The sequence below is a fragment of the Schistocerca serialis genome, chromosome 5 (genome assembly GCF_023864345.2).
Source record: "Schistocerca serialis cubense isolate TAMUIC-IGC-003099 chromosome 5, iqSchSeri2.2, whole genome shotgun sequence".
Taxonomy (NCBI): Eukaryota; Metazoa; Arthropoda; class Insecta; order Orthoptera; family Acrididae; genus Schistocerca; species Schistocerca serialis.
The window spans coordinates 642,294,465-642,312,000 of record NC_064642.1 but is presented as its reverse complement, the minus strand read 5'-3'; the positions used below and the strand labels follow the sequence as shown (position 1 = coordinate 642,312,000).

General features: G+C 44.1%; 1 protein-coding gene across 2 annotated transcripts in view; it reads left to right on the top strand.

Moving 5' to 3' along the window:
* Positions 1 to 17,536, top strand: part of LOC126480744 (serine/threonine-protein kinase tricornered) — a 602,474-nt gene that overhangs the window by 54,969 nt on the left and 529,969 nt on the right. The window lies entirely within an intron of this gene.

Sequence of the window (17,536 nt, the reverse complement as noted above, 5' to 3'; positions counted from 1 at the left end):
GTTCTGTCCTGTCCGACACCTTTCGCCAGGAGAATGGGGTGCCACAGGGCTCAGTTTTGAGCGTCGCTCTCTTCGCCATCGCGATCAATCCAATAATGGATTGCCTCCCAGCTGATGTATCAGGCTCCCTTTTCGTGGACGATTTTACCATCTATTGCAGCGCGCAGTGTACACGTGTCCTGGAGCGCTGTCTTCAGCGTTCTCTTGACCGTCTTTACTCCTGGAGTGTCGCCAATGGCTTCCGTTTTTCTGCCGAGAAGACGGTCTGTATTAACTTCTGGCGATACAAAGAGTTTCTCCCACCGTCCTTACGACTCGGTCCCGTTGCTCTCCCAATCGTGGAGACAACCAAATTTTTAGGCCTTACATTTGACAGGAAACTTAGCTGGTCTCCACATGTGTCATATTTGGCCGCCCGTTGTACCCGTTCTTTAAATGTCCTCCGTGTTCTCAGTGGTCTGTCGTGGGGAGCGGATCGAACCGTCCTACTTCGTCTATATCGGTCGATCGTCCGCTCCAAGCTGGATTATGGGAGCTTCGTATACTCCTCTGCACGGCCATCCATCTTACGCCGCCTCAACTCCATACAACATCGGGGTTTACGACTTGCGATCGGAGCATTTTATACCAGTCCCGTAGAGAGTCTTCATGCTGACGCTGGCGAATTGCCACTCACCTACCGGCGCGATATACTGCTTTGTCGGTAGGCTACTGTCAATGCCCGACCATCCGTCTTATCGTTCCTTTTTTGACGACTCTCTTGACCGTCAATACGGGTTGTATGTCTCTGCCCTGCTACCCCCTGGCGTTCGCTTTCGTCGCCTCCTTCAACACCTTACTTTTTCCCTCCCTGCAACCTTTCGAGTGGGCGAGAGCCGCACCCCACCTTGGCTCCAGGCTCAGGTCCGCGTTCACCTTGACCTCAGCTCGCTCCCAAAAGAGGTCACCCCCGGTTCGGTCTACCACTCTCGTTTTTTGGAACTTCGTTCGAAGTTCATCGACATGACTTTCATTCATACAGATGGCTCTAAGACCAATGACGGGGTCGGGTGTTCCTTTATTGTCGAGGCACAAAGTTTGAAATACCGGCTCCATGGCCATTGTTCGGTCTTCACAGCTGAGCTCTTTGCTCTCTACCAGGCTGTTCTTTACATCTGCCGCCACCGACATTCTGCTTATGTCATCTGCTCAGATTCCCTGAGCGCCATCCAGAGCCTCAGTGATCCGTACCCGGTTCACCCTTTCGTACACCGGATCCAACGCTCTCTTCAGCAGCTGGTGGACGTCGGTTCTCCAGTTAGCTTTATGTGGGTTCCGGGCCATGTCGGTATCCCTGGGAACGAAGCTGCAGATGCCGCGGCCAAGGCTGCGGTCCTCCAGCCTCGGACAGCTTCTTGTTGCGTCCCTTCGTCCGATTTTAGCAGGGTGATTTGTCGGCGCATCTTATCTCTGTGGCATGCCGATTGGGCTGCACTTACCGACAACAAGCTTCGGGCCTTAAAACCTCTTCCCGTGGCTTGGACGTCCTCCTCACGCCCTTCTCGGCGGGAGGAGGTCGTTTTAGCCCGGTTAAGAATTGGACACTGCCGGTTCAGCCATCGCCATCTGCTGACGGCTGCGCCGGCGCCGTTCTGCCCATGTGGGCACTTGCTGACGGTTAGACACATTTTAATGTCCTGTCCAGATCTTAACACACTGCGCCTCGATCTTAACCTGCCAAATACTTTCGATGCCATTTTAGCGGATGACCCACGAGCAGCTGCTCGTGTTCTTCGTTTTATCAATTTGACAAACCTCGCTAAGGACATTTGATGATGCTGTTTTTTAATCCTATGCCTGTCGGTCTGTCTTTTATCGTGTTTTCCCTTTTAGTTGTTGTGGTCAACTTGTGCCTCGCGGTGCATTCTTAGAGTAGTCAGGGCGCTAATGACCATTGAAGTTGTGCGCCCTAAAACCACAAAAAAAAAAAAATATATATATATATATATATATATATATATATAGCGAAGTTACACAATACTATTAATCTTGTACCAAAATTTCATTTGGCAAGCCCGGTGTCCACAACTCAGTTCCGAGAAATGTTTCGTAGTGAGAATGGGAGCATACAATACCACGGAATCGCACTGATTGTCAAAGCCATCTAGGAACCCATCTCACTATATGATAAAATGACGTGTACAGCGCCATCAAATCCATGTAAGACATCGAGATGTACGTCCTGCACAACATGCCAAATAATCACAAACATGTAGATGGCAAAAGTAAGAAGTGAGGGCGGTGTTATTACCCTTAACATCGTATCAATAGTTCAAACTTACTGCTTGTAACAGGTACAGGTCAAATGCTACGAAAACATATTTACATGTTAGCAGTATTAGATCTTTGCAATAAAATAATTTCACAAAAACATCAGTTAATAAAAAAAATTCTTTTATGAAGTTTGTGTCAGTCCTGTTCCATCTTAAAGGTTTGTGTTGAATGTACTTCAACGCTATATGTTGATTTGACTCCATTTTAGGATCACATTCTTCCCCACGCGAATTCTATAGTTAAAGTTCCGTCGTAGTATATATAAATGCCTGTGAATTATTACCTTACGCTATTTCGCGTAATTATTTTTGTACGAATGCTGTAGCGCTCGCACTTCACGTTTATTCGTAATATCAATATTGTATGCATCGTTCCTTGTTCGCCCTATTTATCATGAAATACTTAGATTCAAATTCAACATGAAAGTTTGACATGGCGCAACATAACAGTATTACGTCAGTCAAGCAGTTATAAGTGGCAAGAACTGCTACTTGATATTATTTGTTTTTGTGTAGTCCGGCAGCAGTGCGCCGCGAGGACCCATGGTGGTCGGTGCCCGCCACACACACACAGTCCTGGCCAGGAAATTGACCTCCCACAAGCACTTCCGAATGCTACATGGCATCTTAGCAATTCCCATTTCTGAAACAAATAAGCACACGATAAATCCCCTTACTTGGCCGCTCAGTAATACGCGCTGCCGGGAAAAAGAATACTATACCTTCAGAGATTACCAGTTCACCCAAGTTTTATTGTTGCAGCAGTGCATGTGGAATACAGGAAATGATTAGATTTACAGATCAATAGCACAAGCGGTTCTATGGTAACAGGTATCGACCGATGCTGAAACACCCATATTAGTTAAAATTACCAAATATGCAGCAACCAGTCGCAAACTTTGTTTGACCTCTGCTCAAGACAGTATTACTACTCAGGGCACATATTGGTTGAAAGCGCCGATGATGACTGTTAATCAGTTGAAATCGATTTGCAAAAGTGAATAAACAAAACACGATTTTGCGACTAGTTGATGCATATTTGGTCATTTTATGTTTACGGTCGCTGCACGACTTGGGAACCACATGGAGCCCACCATTCACCCATGTTAGTACTTCGTGTAGCCTTCATGGGTGGCAGTGCAGACGCTGACTCACTCCGGAATTGTCCCCAATTGAGAACGTGTGGGATATAATAGGTCGAGAAGTGACTCATGCGACTTTCCAACCAACAACTCTTTTGTGCTGACGAAGAAAGTTGCTGCACGTCCTGCGGAGCAGGCAGTATGTGAGTGAGCATTATCCTGTTGGAACAGCACATCAACGCCAAAAGAGCGAGTCTAACAACATTCTACACGTACCGAATGCTAGTTAGCGTCACGTTCAGAGACACGTAAGGTGAAAGAGAGTTGTAGCTTGTTGCACACCAGACCATAAGGCTGGGAGGGTGCCAGTGTGGCTTGGACGAATGCACACCACTCACTAGGTGTACGTCGTACACGCAAACGACCATCACTTGCTTGCAGGCAGAATCTGCTCTCATCGTTGAAGATCATGGCATATCATTCCATCTTCCAAGTGATTCTCTGACTGCACCAATCGAGCAGTGCACGTTGATGCAAGATGTAATTAGACTTACGCAATACAATGGGTGTTATAAACTCGCAATACACACTCTGCAGCGGAGTGTGCACTGATTTGAAACTTCCTGGCAGATTAAAACTGTGTGCCGGGCCGAGACTCGAACTCGGGACCTTTGCATTTCGCGGACAAGTGCTCTACCAACTGAGCTACCCAAGCACGACTCACGTCCCGTCCTGGCAGAAGTAAAACTGTGGGGACGGGACGTGGGTCGTACTTGAGTAGCTCAGTCGGTAGAGCACTTGCCCGCGAAAGGCAAAGGTCCCGAGTTCGAGTCTCGGACCGGCACAAAATTTTAATCTACCAGGAAGTTTCAACTCGCAATACAGTTTTGCAGCGTGCAGGGGCACCGTCTCTACTCATCACCGATTTCGTTCAAATTTGTGGTATGTGCAATGCTTGATCAGAAATGAAAGTGACAGAAATTAGAGCTCCAGATGGCCAACCGTTCAGAGAAAATTGTATTTTTGGCACGGATTGAGCGAGGCGTAGTTTCGCGGCAGCGGTTGGCGCAGCGGAAAGAGTACAGAACGGTAATATGAGGATCATGGGGTCGAGTCCCTATGCGGAACCTTATTCTTTCCGATTTAAACAGGAAGTATCAGCGTGTAGTATTCATTAATTTCTTAAACGGGATGAAAGAAAATGTAGAGGAAAATCTGGTATTGGAAATAAATTTCCAGGAAGAAGTTGTAAGGCGTACACGAGAACTTCGTATATAAAATTAAATGCTTTCATTATTTATTTTGGTAGTTCGCACTTGCTGGGGTGATATCGTAAAAACAGGGGAGTCAGCGCTTAATTTTGTCTATATCTTGCAAGTTATGAACGCCGTACTTTTACAGTAACGATCTTCTTAAAGTACCCATAGAAAAATAAACTTAGTTTATATAAAGAAAGGTTATGTCTCATCACACAATTTAGCAGCAAACAACGAATAACAAGAAGTTTCGCAAAATGTTGGTGTGGATAGCCGCTGATACACGAGTACAGTGGAAAGTATTTTGATGCAGTCTTATCAGGATATGATTCCTTTTTCTCTCCCTCGATAAGAGCATTTTTGAAGGTTTTTGATCAAATAATTCAGCTTATGATAAAAACAGAATTCAAAAATTTGCCCTAACGGAGGGCATTTTGGGGAATCGCTTCGCTACTGCACGCTGTAAACGAATCAATTACTTTATTCATATTTCCGTTTAATTTCAGTATTAGTAACGTACAAACTGGAAAAAAGTTCCCGCTCGGTGATTGGAACCCACGATCCTCGGATTACTGTTGCGTCCGCTTTTCATATATCCAACCGCTGCCTGGAAATTATACTGATAGAAACGGCCCACTCCCTTGCCAAAAATGCTATTTTTTAAACACTTTCCCATCTGGAGCTCCCATTTCCGTCATTTCCATTTCTTGCCAAGCCCTGCATACATCATAAATGTGTACTAAATCAGTGATAATGAGTAGGCGCCGTCCCCTTCTGAATAAGGCAACTTAGATTATTTTATTCGGAGAAACCACAAACATATTCCTTTTCTGCGCCCGGTGGACCCCACAGACAGGAACCCAAATAATTGGACCCCTATCTCTCCTAATTTATGTTCGGAAAATTTTCTATCGTTGAAGAGACATTCAGCAAAGTTATCATCTTGTACGAAGTTCATTTCAGACGATACCCCCAGAATGGAAAGATTCATCATCGCTACTTAAGACCATCTCAGAAGTAAATTGTAATGTCTTGGTTAATCTTTCTTTGGTGGTCTGTTTTCCGTTCTTGAGTTTTAAGTTTTCATCCTTCGAATCTGAGTTACCTTTGGGCTGTTGCTAAGCTCTTGGTTCGACCTCCAGTTAACTTTTGTGTGGAGGAAAAGTCTATATAGTTCTTTCCGGTTTTTCTATAGTAGGTTGCGGCTTTTCTACCGAAACTGGTCCACCAATTTTTCGTGTGGTGTTACCTCCAAGGGTAGAGCCAAAGTTTTCGATCAACAAGGAGGGACTGCATAAGAACATTGCGAAGAATAAGCAGTTACATAATAACTGTCATATATCCGATATAATCCGACAGATCAACTTGAAAAAGTACCCTTTTGCATGCTAAGGAAAACGTTTCAACTAAAAAACAGGCAGTGCGTAATAAACTAAGACTCTTCGGAAGTGTATTGTACTTAACATCAATTTCCAAGATACACATCTAATAGCTGAAAAAAAATTTTAAAACTTACATGGAGAAATTTCACAAGACTGAAAAGAGCTTCTTTTAACAGCTAAGAAAGCTATGCTGGTAAGCTGTTGACACTCACTACACAGCAACATGGGAGCTAACAGAAGTAGTGTTTTATATTCCTGCTGCGTTCTAGCACAGGACTGATAAAGCTGACTTAAAAACCTGGGGCTGGACCGAGAAGGTTCTCGTCTTCCTAATTTCACACGTTTTTGTAGAACCATGCCACGTGGGTTGCAGGACGCGCAACTATATAACGACATGTTGCGCTGTGATACACTCGACGGAATTCGAGGTAAGGCCAACTCCTGCAGTGGACCGTGAAATTTCCCTCTTCCCTAGCAGAGAGGATTGTCGCCTCTCTTTGTGACTGTGTGGTTTGTGTCCACAAACGAAGCACAGATGACCCCCCCAACTACAAAATTAAACGGCGCTGTCTCTCAGTGTCCGCAAACTCCTATCTTCCGTGTAAAATTACGTACATCCACTAAGGCACCGCCGGTCTTGCTTCCACTTTGAAGAGAGGTAAACTGCTGCTGCGATTAACTTTACTACAGCCAAGTTTATGTTGAACTGGTGAGAAGGAAGAGAACTATGGTGGTAAATTGTGGACGACCACAGCGCACCAGTGTGTTGAACCGACTCATTTCAGCAACTCGATTAGGGCTCCACGAGGAAACGGCAGAATAAAGGTAGGGGACACAACTTCGGCAGTGTTCTCTGAAGGCACTCAGCCATGGCTGCAAGACAGCGTTGAAAGTGCTTTCACACCAGGGAAACGGCACACCTTCTTGTGAGCAGCCGGACATAGAAGAAAACCTAAGTTATTTTGTGATTCAGAACTCTGATATTGCCCGTCGCGCACAGCAATGCTATCTCTACAGTTGCATGGCATCACAGATAACTGTTTCTAGAAATGGGAGAGAATTCTGTAATGAATTGAAAGTTTATACCCCAAATTCCAGGAGGGAGTAAGTGTCTGCCCCCCCCACACACTTCCCCCTCCCCTAGCCCCCCCCCCCCTCCCACAGCCCTTGCCTCTTGCATACCGAGGGACATAGAACTAAGACGTGAACTAAGGCGGAAAGATATAAGAGACGACGTACACAAAAGATATAAGATGGCAGCCTTCCACGGGTAACATTTCAGTAGAGAACGAAAGAGAGGAATTGAAAGATAAAAGGAGAGGTGGTTTGAGGCTGCAATAGGCAGCTTGCCTGATCAGTTAAAGAAGAATAGGAGAAGGATAAAAAGAATTCTGCAGTTGCTCCATATTTCGTCGTTTACTAGTTCCTGCCGACGTAAAAACCAGCAAGTTAACCCTTAAGTTCTTACATTAATGTATTTTTGCGTTAGGGATTGGAAGAAAATAACAAGGAGCGACCAGGAGTTCAAACTACCTTCTTTTTTTTGTCAGTACTGTCACGTAGGGTCTTTTGCCCTCAGTTTCAGTTACTTCGTGACTTTTGTTCCAGTGCGTGGACAATATCTTACCGGACCCTTAAACTTGTCTCAACACTTCATGGTGAAACTGCAAGGAAAAATAATTGTCAGCTGTCCTATGTGTGAAGACAGCATGTCCGGAGTAAATTAAACTCGTCCTCTGTTACATTGCTGGTATTTCACTATCCTATATTTAAAAAATAAAAACAACATAGCTAAGAGTGAGAATTTTCCGGTTGTTAACTACAGTACATCAACGAGTTGTGCACCAGATACTTCATCCATTCTGAGCAACGTGGCACAAAGATTAATGCACTAGATTCGAATTCGGAAGATAGTTCCAATCCGAATCAGTCCAACAAAATTTTATTTTTCCATGGTTCTCTCAAATTTGTTATGGTCAAATAAACTGAAGCGAATGCTGGTGTGGCATTTCCTTCGACAAGAATGCATTACTTTCTTCATTTTTGTGCTACCCAAGCTTGTAATCTCGTCGTCCATGGGACTTCCCACCCTAATTATTCTGTTTCTTTCCTTGCTACGTGCCTTCCACTTCATCCATATCTAATAGAATGTGTCAAATGCAAGTCGACAGTAGAACTACATGGCACGTCTTCGAAGTAATTTAAGTTGATTTCCACATATCGTAGCCTAGGTAAAGTAAGGATAATTTGGAAAATGAATTGTAACACAGAAGACCACGGAGTCACGTGTGGTCAACAAGAACTGCTTTATATTACGGCCACCTTGCCATTTTGGAGTGCTGGCCACGTAGAAACGGGTTTTTGACTGGCTTGATTGACGGCATTGCCAACTTCTTTCTGTCGATTATGATCATCTCGCAGCCAATGTCGACCGTGTTTTACTTCTAATGTAGTTTTTTTTTCTGTCGTAGTCTCTGTAGATATCCATTCAGTAATTCAATGCGTCATCTGAAATTATTAATTCTAGGTGTAACTTTCTCTTATTTTGCTTCATCCTGTCACCTTTTTTCACCAGACATCAGCTGAGATATGAACTGTCAGCTGATGTCACCACGAGGAGAAGGGGATAATACCATCAAAAAGTTTTGCATCAACTCCGTTCCGAGAGTTCCGGAACCTGCACAGAAAATTGGAGTAGAGATCAACATAACATCATGTCCACCGTTTTTATTGCTCATGAAAACCACACATGGCATGTTGTACCACCATACAACGGGACCTTCAGAGGTGGTGGTCCAGATCGCTGTGCACACCGGTACCTCTAATACCCAGTAGCACGTCCTCTTGCATTGATGCATGCCTGTATTCATCGTGGCATACTATCCACAAGTTCATCAAGGCACTGTTGATCCAGATTGTCATACTCGTCAACGGCGATTCGACGTAGTTCCCTCAGAATGGATGGTGGGCCACGACGTCCATAAACAGCCCTTTCCAATCTATGCCAGGCATGTTCGATAGGGTTCATGTCTGGAGGACATGCTGGCCACTCTAGTCGAGCGATGTCGTTATCCTGAAGGAAGTCATTCACAAGAAGTGCACGATTGGGGCGCGAATTGTCGTCCAATATGCTGCCGATATGGTTGCACTATCGGTCGGAGGATGGCATTCACGTATCGTACAGTCAGCCGTTACGGGGCCTTCCATGACCACCAGCGACGTACGTTGCCCCACATAATGCCACCCCAAAACAGCAGGGAACTTCCACCTTGCTGCAATCGCTGGACAGTGTGTATAAGGCGTTAAGCGTGACCGGGTTGCTAGCAAAAACCTCTCCGACCATTGCCTGGTTGAAGGCATATGCGACACTCATCGGTGAAGAGAACGTGATGCCAGTCCTGAGTGGTCCATTAGCCATGTTGTAGGGCCCATCTGTACCGCGCTGCATGGTGTCGTGGTAGCAAAGATGGCCCTCACCATGGACATCGGGAGTGAAGTTGCGAACATGCAGCCTATTGCGCACAGAGTCGTAACGAAACATCCTGTGGCTGCACGAAAAGCATGATTCAACATGGTTGCGTTGCTATCAGGGTTTTTCCGAGCCATAAGCCGTAAGTAGCGATCATCAACTGCAGTAGTAGCCCTTGGACGGCATGAACGAGGCATGTTATCGACAGTTCCTGTCTCTCTGTATCTGCTCCATGTCCGAACAACATCGCTTTGGTTCACTCCGAGACGGCTGGACACTTCACTTGTTGAGAGCCGTGTACCTCCTTCCTGTGGAATGACTGAAATTGATTGGCTGCCGGACCCCCACCGTCTAATAGGCGCTGCTCATGCATGGTTGTTTACATCTTTGGCCGGGTTTTGTGACATCTCTGAACAGTCAAAGGGACTGTGTCTGTGATACAATATCCACAGTCAACGGCTATCTCCAGGAGTTCTGGGAACCGGGGTGATGCAAAACTTTTTTTGATGTGCGTATTAGGGCTGAAGCGCGACTTGATAGTACTGACGTTTCTCTTTGTTTTTCCTCATTCTTTCATGCCAATTGTCGGAATGTTCCTTCTAATGGGCACTGTCGATATTTTTTCCAGGTGTTCTTAGACGAGTTAGTGTTCCTCTATAATCTCAGCTTTGGCCGAAATACTGAATGGAGAGGAACGTAACGAAAAAAATGTTCTCTCATTCCGTTTCATGAGTACATGATCCATTAATAATTGTCAAACCCATTGCACGATGACGAGCTATTGTTCCCAAACATCTACATTCGGCAAGAAAAATCTACACAGTAAATCACCTTTTTAATCAGAATGGTGTATAGTTCTTACCGCACCTAATATTATATTTCTTTTGGGGCAATCTTAGATTTATCGATCAGGCTATTTACAGTAATGGAGCGAAGAAGAAACAGTCTTGACATAAAAATTAATGTTCAGCAATCAGGGATGTGACAGGAACGATCATTCGAAGCAAAAAGTCTAGTAAACGGGGCTCTAAAATGGATACCTTAAAAGCTATGAGCACTACTTCAGTATAAGAGAGACGTTTCACAGTCTCGTAGGTGCAGTACTCACAGCTCTTAATGTATGCTCTTAGGAGCCTTCATGTATTAGACATTCTTTGCTTCGAGTAACCGTTCGTGTCATAACTCTGAACGTTGACCATCCTCCTGGGCTACCACACACAAGAAATCCACACAAAGTATAACTAGACATGCCCCATACGACTATTAAACGTAAGGAGGAGTGGTTGAAGTGAAAATCGGTTTGTGTAAATTCTGCGCGAGTATCATAAATTCTTGTCATGCTCTGCGCGTGGTCGCTGGTTAAAAGTACCATATAGCGCGTAACATGGCTGTAGAGTACTTGAGATTTGGTGGGACGACATAGTCACAGTTACCTCAATGTATGGAAAGTCACGGACATGGCGATTCCGATGTATCAGTTTCCGCGTGTCGTATTTCGTGGTTTTCTGCCAACTCCCACCCGCGGCCACGGTCAAGGTCCACGCACTTCTTGCGATGTGCTGCGCGATACAAATGACGCCAGATACTGCTCCTCTGATTGCGTCGGAAACAACTACTGGCTGTGCCGGCTTAATTGTCTGTATCGCCACACTGTCAATCAGGCTAAATAAGGGTTTCCGCCTCAGCCTCATTGGCGGGACTGGATTAACCTTTGCACAAACTCAAAGTTGATAATTAATACCCTGTAGATATCCAACTACTTTCATAAAGATACCGAGATCCGATCACCGGGCGAGGAATATAAATACTGCTAACAGATACTCTTCCTCCAAGTGGTCTCTGACCACTCGCGATAATAGCCTCACAACGAAACGGCAACACAAGTCAACGCCAGTTGGTCAAGAACGTGCAGAAACACGACAGTCAAATTTACATGGAAGTGGAAGGAATGAATGTGTTTCAACTAAATCTCGTCAAAACAGTCTTGTTCATAAAAACACACACACACACACACACACACACACACACACACACACACACACACACACACACACCCCTCCGTATCCGGATGTAAGAGACCTATTCCCGTCGACCACTTTCACGGTCACTAAAAGGCAAAAGTTGTAGCGGTAACACCGACCACCTTAAACGGCAATCCATGGTAGCGTTATATCTCTGCGATGAATTTTTGAGATTTGACTGTGAGATAACCTAATCAAAACAGAACAATCAACCTAGGATTCCCGAAACACTCTAGCAGAGTATAAACAATAGTAGACTGTGGGTCTGGAACAGACTTTCTCCCAGTATAAAAGCAAGTTGTAACATTACATATTAAAACCGGTCGCCAGCCTAATCAGGCTTTCTTCTGTCAAGCAAAATGATAAAGCAGAAACCAATGCTAAGGCTAACCTAATCTAACCTTCCTTCACTCTCACACTAAACACTTTCCGATATCTGTTCATACTAAAACACAGTAGCCTAATCTAGCAGATAAATGTGCTTCTAACAGTCAAATGGCGAATGATGTAGTAAACAGTAACATATGCCTCTCAACAACACGTACCTTAAATGAACTAGGTGTAACAGTTTATGAAACCAATTATAAATACACACGAAACTGGTAGCAATACTGAACAGGGTAAAGCTTGAAGTGGTTCTGAATTTAAATCGAGGGATCTGCTAATAATCATAATCTATAACTTCATTGCTTAGTACAGGGTATTCACGACACCCCCGGGATAACAAGGCCGCCCAGCAATGTTAGTGACGTCACACATAGCGGCCCATAGCCGACGCAGCAGTCCACGGACACGTCCGTACAGACGCGCCTGATGCTAACGATATTCTGTCCGTCATAGAGAAAGGAGCGAACTATAATTCGAACCAAAGACCAAATTATATATATTCTTGTAAACAGCATAAAGGTTCATAACGAAATACCGATTACATGTACGGGCAGGAATAGGTTCTAGAACTCCTCTGAAAAGTGTTTATCTTCAGTACCAGAATGAACATCAAATTGTCAGGTTTTCTAAATAGAAAAGCACTTTGTTAGTAACAGACAGCAATAATGAGACTTGCAGTTGGTGATTTCTACGTGGAAAAGGAAATAAGCTGTAGAGAGATTGAAAATGGTAAGTAAAGAGAGCCTCAGCCTTTTGCTCACATTCTAACGTGTAATGCACTTGGTTGTTTTTCGTTTCCCTACCTTCCATAGCATTTTTAATATTGTTTCAAGAAGTGTATCTTCAATAGCAGAGTGAACTTCAAATTGTCAGGCTTTTCTTAAAGGAAAGAGCAGTCCCTTAGTATCACAGTGCAAGACAGAATCTTGTGTTCAGTGATGTCTATGTTAAAAGGAGAATATTTGATATCTATCTTTTGTTTCCATTCTTTATTACTGGGGATACACTTGTAAAAATTCTTGAAAAGAGCTGTCACCATGAACATATGAGTAAATTCACAATAGTCATGTGTTTTATGAGATAAAGCGAACTCTTGTTACCTTATTGTAAACGAAAGTTGTGCGGGTTTTGCTATGTATGACAGTGTTTAAGATAATTTACTTTCAGTGTAATAGCTTGAAAATGTTAAGTCCTGCTGCCAGTTGGCATTTGTCACCACCTGTATGCGAGTTTTAAAGCTAAATAGTGTTCTGACAATTATAAAATAGTGGCAAAGTTCCTCAATCTATTAAACTTATTCCTGCCCGTATATGTAATCCGTATTTCGTTATGAACCTTTATGCTGTTTACAAGAATCTATATAATTTGGTATTTGGTTCGAATTATAGTTCGCTCTTTCTGTATGATGGACAGAAGATCGTTAGCATCAGGCGCGTCTGTACGGAGGTGTCCGTGGACTGCTACATCGGCTATGGGCCGCTTAGTGTGACGTTACTAACACTGCTGGGCGGCCTTGTTATCCCGGGGGTGTCGGTATTCATGCCTGTACATTAACCAACTTGTATTAGAATAGATGACACAGTAAATAGTTCTTTCTTAAACTCCGGTTGAAGCAATTTAACAGAATGCAAATCTAACAACGCTGGCTCTGGAGGAGCCTTTGCATTGCTTCAATAAGCAACTAGCCTAGTACTTTAGGACCCTTAAACTTTCATGGTTTGAAGAGCCATGCTCATTGACAAAACATACACCAGTATGTATGAGAAATGGTAAGTGTTTTTATCACTAATTATTAATTAAATGAAGCATAATAAACTATAACTCTTTGAATAACAAACGTGCTTTCATAAGCAGTCTTTCGACCTACTCAAAAGATATAATTGGCTGTGCAAAAAACAACATTGTACTAGTTTTAAAGTACAACCACATTCTCATAATAAATTAGGACACTGTGAATTAAATTTACTAGGATAGGATTCCTGTCCAGGTTTGTGATTTGGTATAATCACAGGTACAAGATAGTTTTTAACAACACTACGATTATTATTGAAATCAACCAAATTTCACAAATACCTGGTCCATTTACAGAATGCCAGATATAAACAATTTAGTGGAAGGATCGTGGGACTGGTAGCGCAATTTGCAGTGGCCATTAACCTGGCGGCGACGCAGATACAGCAATAGTGTTGGCCTCGCCCTGTTACATACACTATGTGATCAAAAGTATCCGGACACCCCCAGAAACATGCGTTTTTCATATTAGGTGCATTTTGCTGCCAGGTACTCCATATCGGCGACCTCAGTAGTCGTTAGACATCGTGAGAGAGCAGAAAGGGGCGCTCTGCAAACTCAAGGGCTTCGAACGTGGTCAGGTGATTGGGTGTCACTTGTCATACGTGTATACGCGAGATTTCCACACTCCTACACATCCCTAGGTCCACTGTTTCCGATGTGGTAGTGAAGTGAAAACGTGAAGAGAGACGTACAGCACAAAAGTGTACAGGCCGACCTCGTCTGTTGACTGACAAAGACCGCCGACAGCTGAAGAGGGTCGTAATGTGTAATAGGCAGAACCTATAAAGACCATCACACAGGAATTCCAAACGGCAACAGGATCCAGTGCAAGTACTATGGTAGGCGGGAGGTGAGAAAACTTGGATTTCATGGTCGAGCGGCTGCTAATAAGTAACACATTACGCCGGTAAATGCCAATCGACCCCTCGCTTGGTGTAGGAGCGTAAACATTGAACGATTGAACACAATCTGGCTATCCGATGGCAGGGTGTGGGTAAACGTCATCTGCCGGCGTGTGTAGTGCCGACAGTAAAATTCGGAGGCGGTGGTGTTATGGTGTGGTCATGTACTTCATGTAGGGGGCTTGCACCCACTTGTTTTGCGTGGCACTATCACAGCACAGTCCTACACTGATGTTTTAAGCACCTTTTTGCTTCCCACTCTTGAAGAGCAATTCGGGGATGGCGGTTGCATCTTTCAACACGATGGAGCACTTGTTCATAACGCACGGCCTGTGGCATAGTGGTTACACGACAATAGCATCCCTGTAATGGACTAGCCTGCACAGAGCCGTGACGTTGAATACTATAGAACACCTTTTGGATGTTTTGGAACGTAGACTTCGTGCCAGGCCTCACCGACCGACTGCGTACCTCTCTTCAGTGCAGCACTCCGTGAAGAATGGGCTCCAATTCCCCAAAAAAACCTTCCAACTCCATATTGAATTCAAGCATAAGCGATGGAGGGCGCCACGAACTTGTAAGTCATTTTCAGCCAGGTGTGCGGATACTTTTGATCATATAGTGTATCTTCTTGGCGCCGGAATCATATTTATAGGATAAAAAACCATGGCACGATAATGGTATCACCAAATGCAGCATCCGTGGCCCAAAATGCCCTTAAGCTCTTCTGGCCTCAAAACTCGAGGAATATGAGCAACAATTATCCACTACTGTAAACTAGATGTTAACCGTAGCACTGCTCAGTCCAGACTCCTTACACGTCAGGAAGGACGAGTTGCCACTTGCGCGCCAACCACATCTTTTTCTACAACTACATCTATACTCCGCGAGCCACCTTACGGTGTGTGGCGGAGGGTACTTATTGTACCACTATCTGATCCCCCCTTCCCTGTTCCATTCACGAATTTTGCGTGGGAAGAACGACTGCTTGTAAGTCTCCGTATTTGCTCTAATTTCTCGGATCTTTTCGTTGTGATCATTACGCGAGATATATGTGGGCGGTAGTAATATGTTGCCCATCTCTTCCCGGAATGTGCTCTCTCGTAATTTCGATAATAAATCTCTCCGTATTGCGTAACGCCTTTCTTGAAGTGTCCGCCACTGGAGCTTGTTCAGCATCTCCGTAACGCTCTCGCGCTGACTAAATGTCCCCATGACGAATCGCGCTGCTTTTCGCTGGATCATGTCTATCTCTTCTATTAATCCAACCTGGTAAGGGTCCCATACTGATGAGCAATACTCAAGAATCGGACGAACAAGCGTTTTGTAAGCTACTTCTTTCGTCGATGAGTCACATTTTCTTAGAATTCTTCCTATGAATCTCAACCTGGCGCCTGCTTTTCCCACTATTTGTTTTATGTGATCATTCCACTTCAGATCGCTCCGGATAGTAACTCCTAAGTATTTTACGGTCGTTACCGCTTCCAATGATTTACCACCTATGGCATAATCGTACTGGAGTGGATTTCTGCCCTATGTATGCGCATTATATTACATTTATCTACGTTTAGGGAAAGCTGCCAGCTGTCGCACCATGCATTAATCCTCTGCAGGTCCTCCTGGAGTACGTACGAGTCTTCTGATGTTGCTACTTTCTTGTAGACAACCGTGTCATCTGCAAATAGCCTCACGGAGCTACCGATGTTGTCAACTAAGTCATTTATGTATATTGTAAACAATAAAGGTCCTATCACGCTTCCCTGCGGTACTCCCGAAATTACCTCTACATCTGCAGATTTTGAACCGTTAAGAGTGACATGTTGTGTTCTTTCTTCTAGGAAATCCTGAATCCAATCACAAACCTGGTCCGATATTCCGTAAGCTCGTATTTTTTTCACTAAACGTAAGTGCGGAACCGTATCAAATGCCTTCCTGAAGTCCAGGAATACGGCATCAATCTGCTCGCCAGTGTCTACGGCACTGTGAATTTCTTGGGCAAATAGGGCGAGCTGAGTTTCACATGATCTCTGTTTGCGGAATCCATGTTGGTTATGATGAAGGAGATTTGTATTATCTAAGAACGTCATAATACGAGAACACAAAACATGTTCCATTATTCTACAACAGATTGACGTAAGCGAAATAGGCCTATAATTATTCGCATCTGATTTATGACCCTTCTTGAAAATGGGAACGACCTGCGCTTTCTTCCAGTCGCTAGGTACTTTACGTTCTTCCAGCGATCTACGATAAATTGCTGATAGAAAGGGGGCAAGTTCTTTAGCATAATCACTGTAGAATCTTAAGGGTATCTCGTCTGGTCCGGATGCTTTTCCGCTACTAAGTGATAGCAGTTGTTTTTCAATTCCGATATCGTTTATTTCAATATTTTCCATTTTGGCGTCCGTGCGACGGCTGAAGTCAGGGACCGTGTTACGATTTTCCGCAGTGAAACAGTTTCGGAACACTGAATTCAGTATTTCTGCCTTTCTTCGGTCGTCCTCTGTTTCGGTGCCATCGTGGTCAACGAGTGACTGAATAGGGGATTTAGATCCGCTTACCGATTTTACATATGACCAAAACTTTTTAGGGTTCTTGTTTAGATTGTTTGCCAATGTTTTATGTTCGAATTCGTTGAATGCTTCTCTCATTGCTCTCTTTACGCTCTTTTTCGCTTCGTTCAGCTTTTCCTTATCAGCTATGATTCGACTACTCTTAAACCTATGATGAAGCTTTCTTTGTTTCCGTAGTACCTTTCGTACATGATTGTTATACCACGGTGGATCTTTCCCCTCGCTTTGGACCTTAGTCGGTACGAACTTATCTAAGGCGCACTGGACGATGTTTCTGAATTTTTTCCATTTTTGTTCCACATCCTCTTCCTCAGAAATGAACGTTTGATGGTGGTCACTCAGATATTCTGCGATTTGT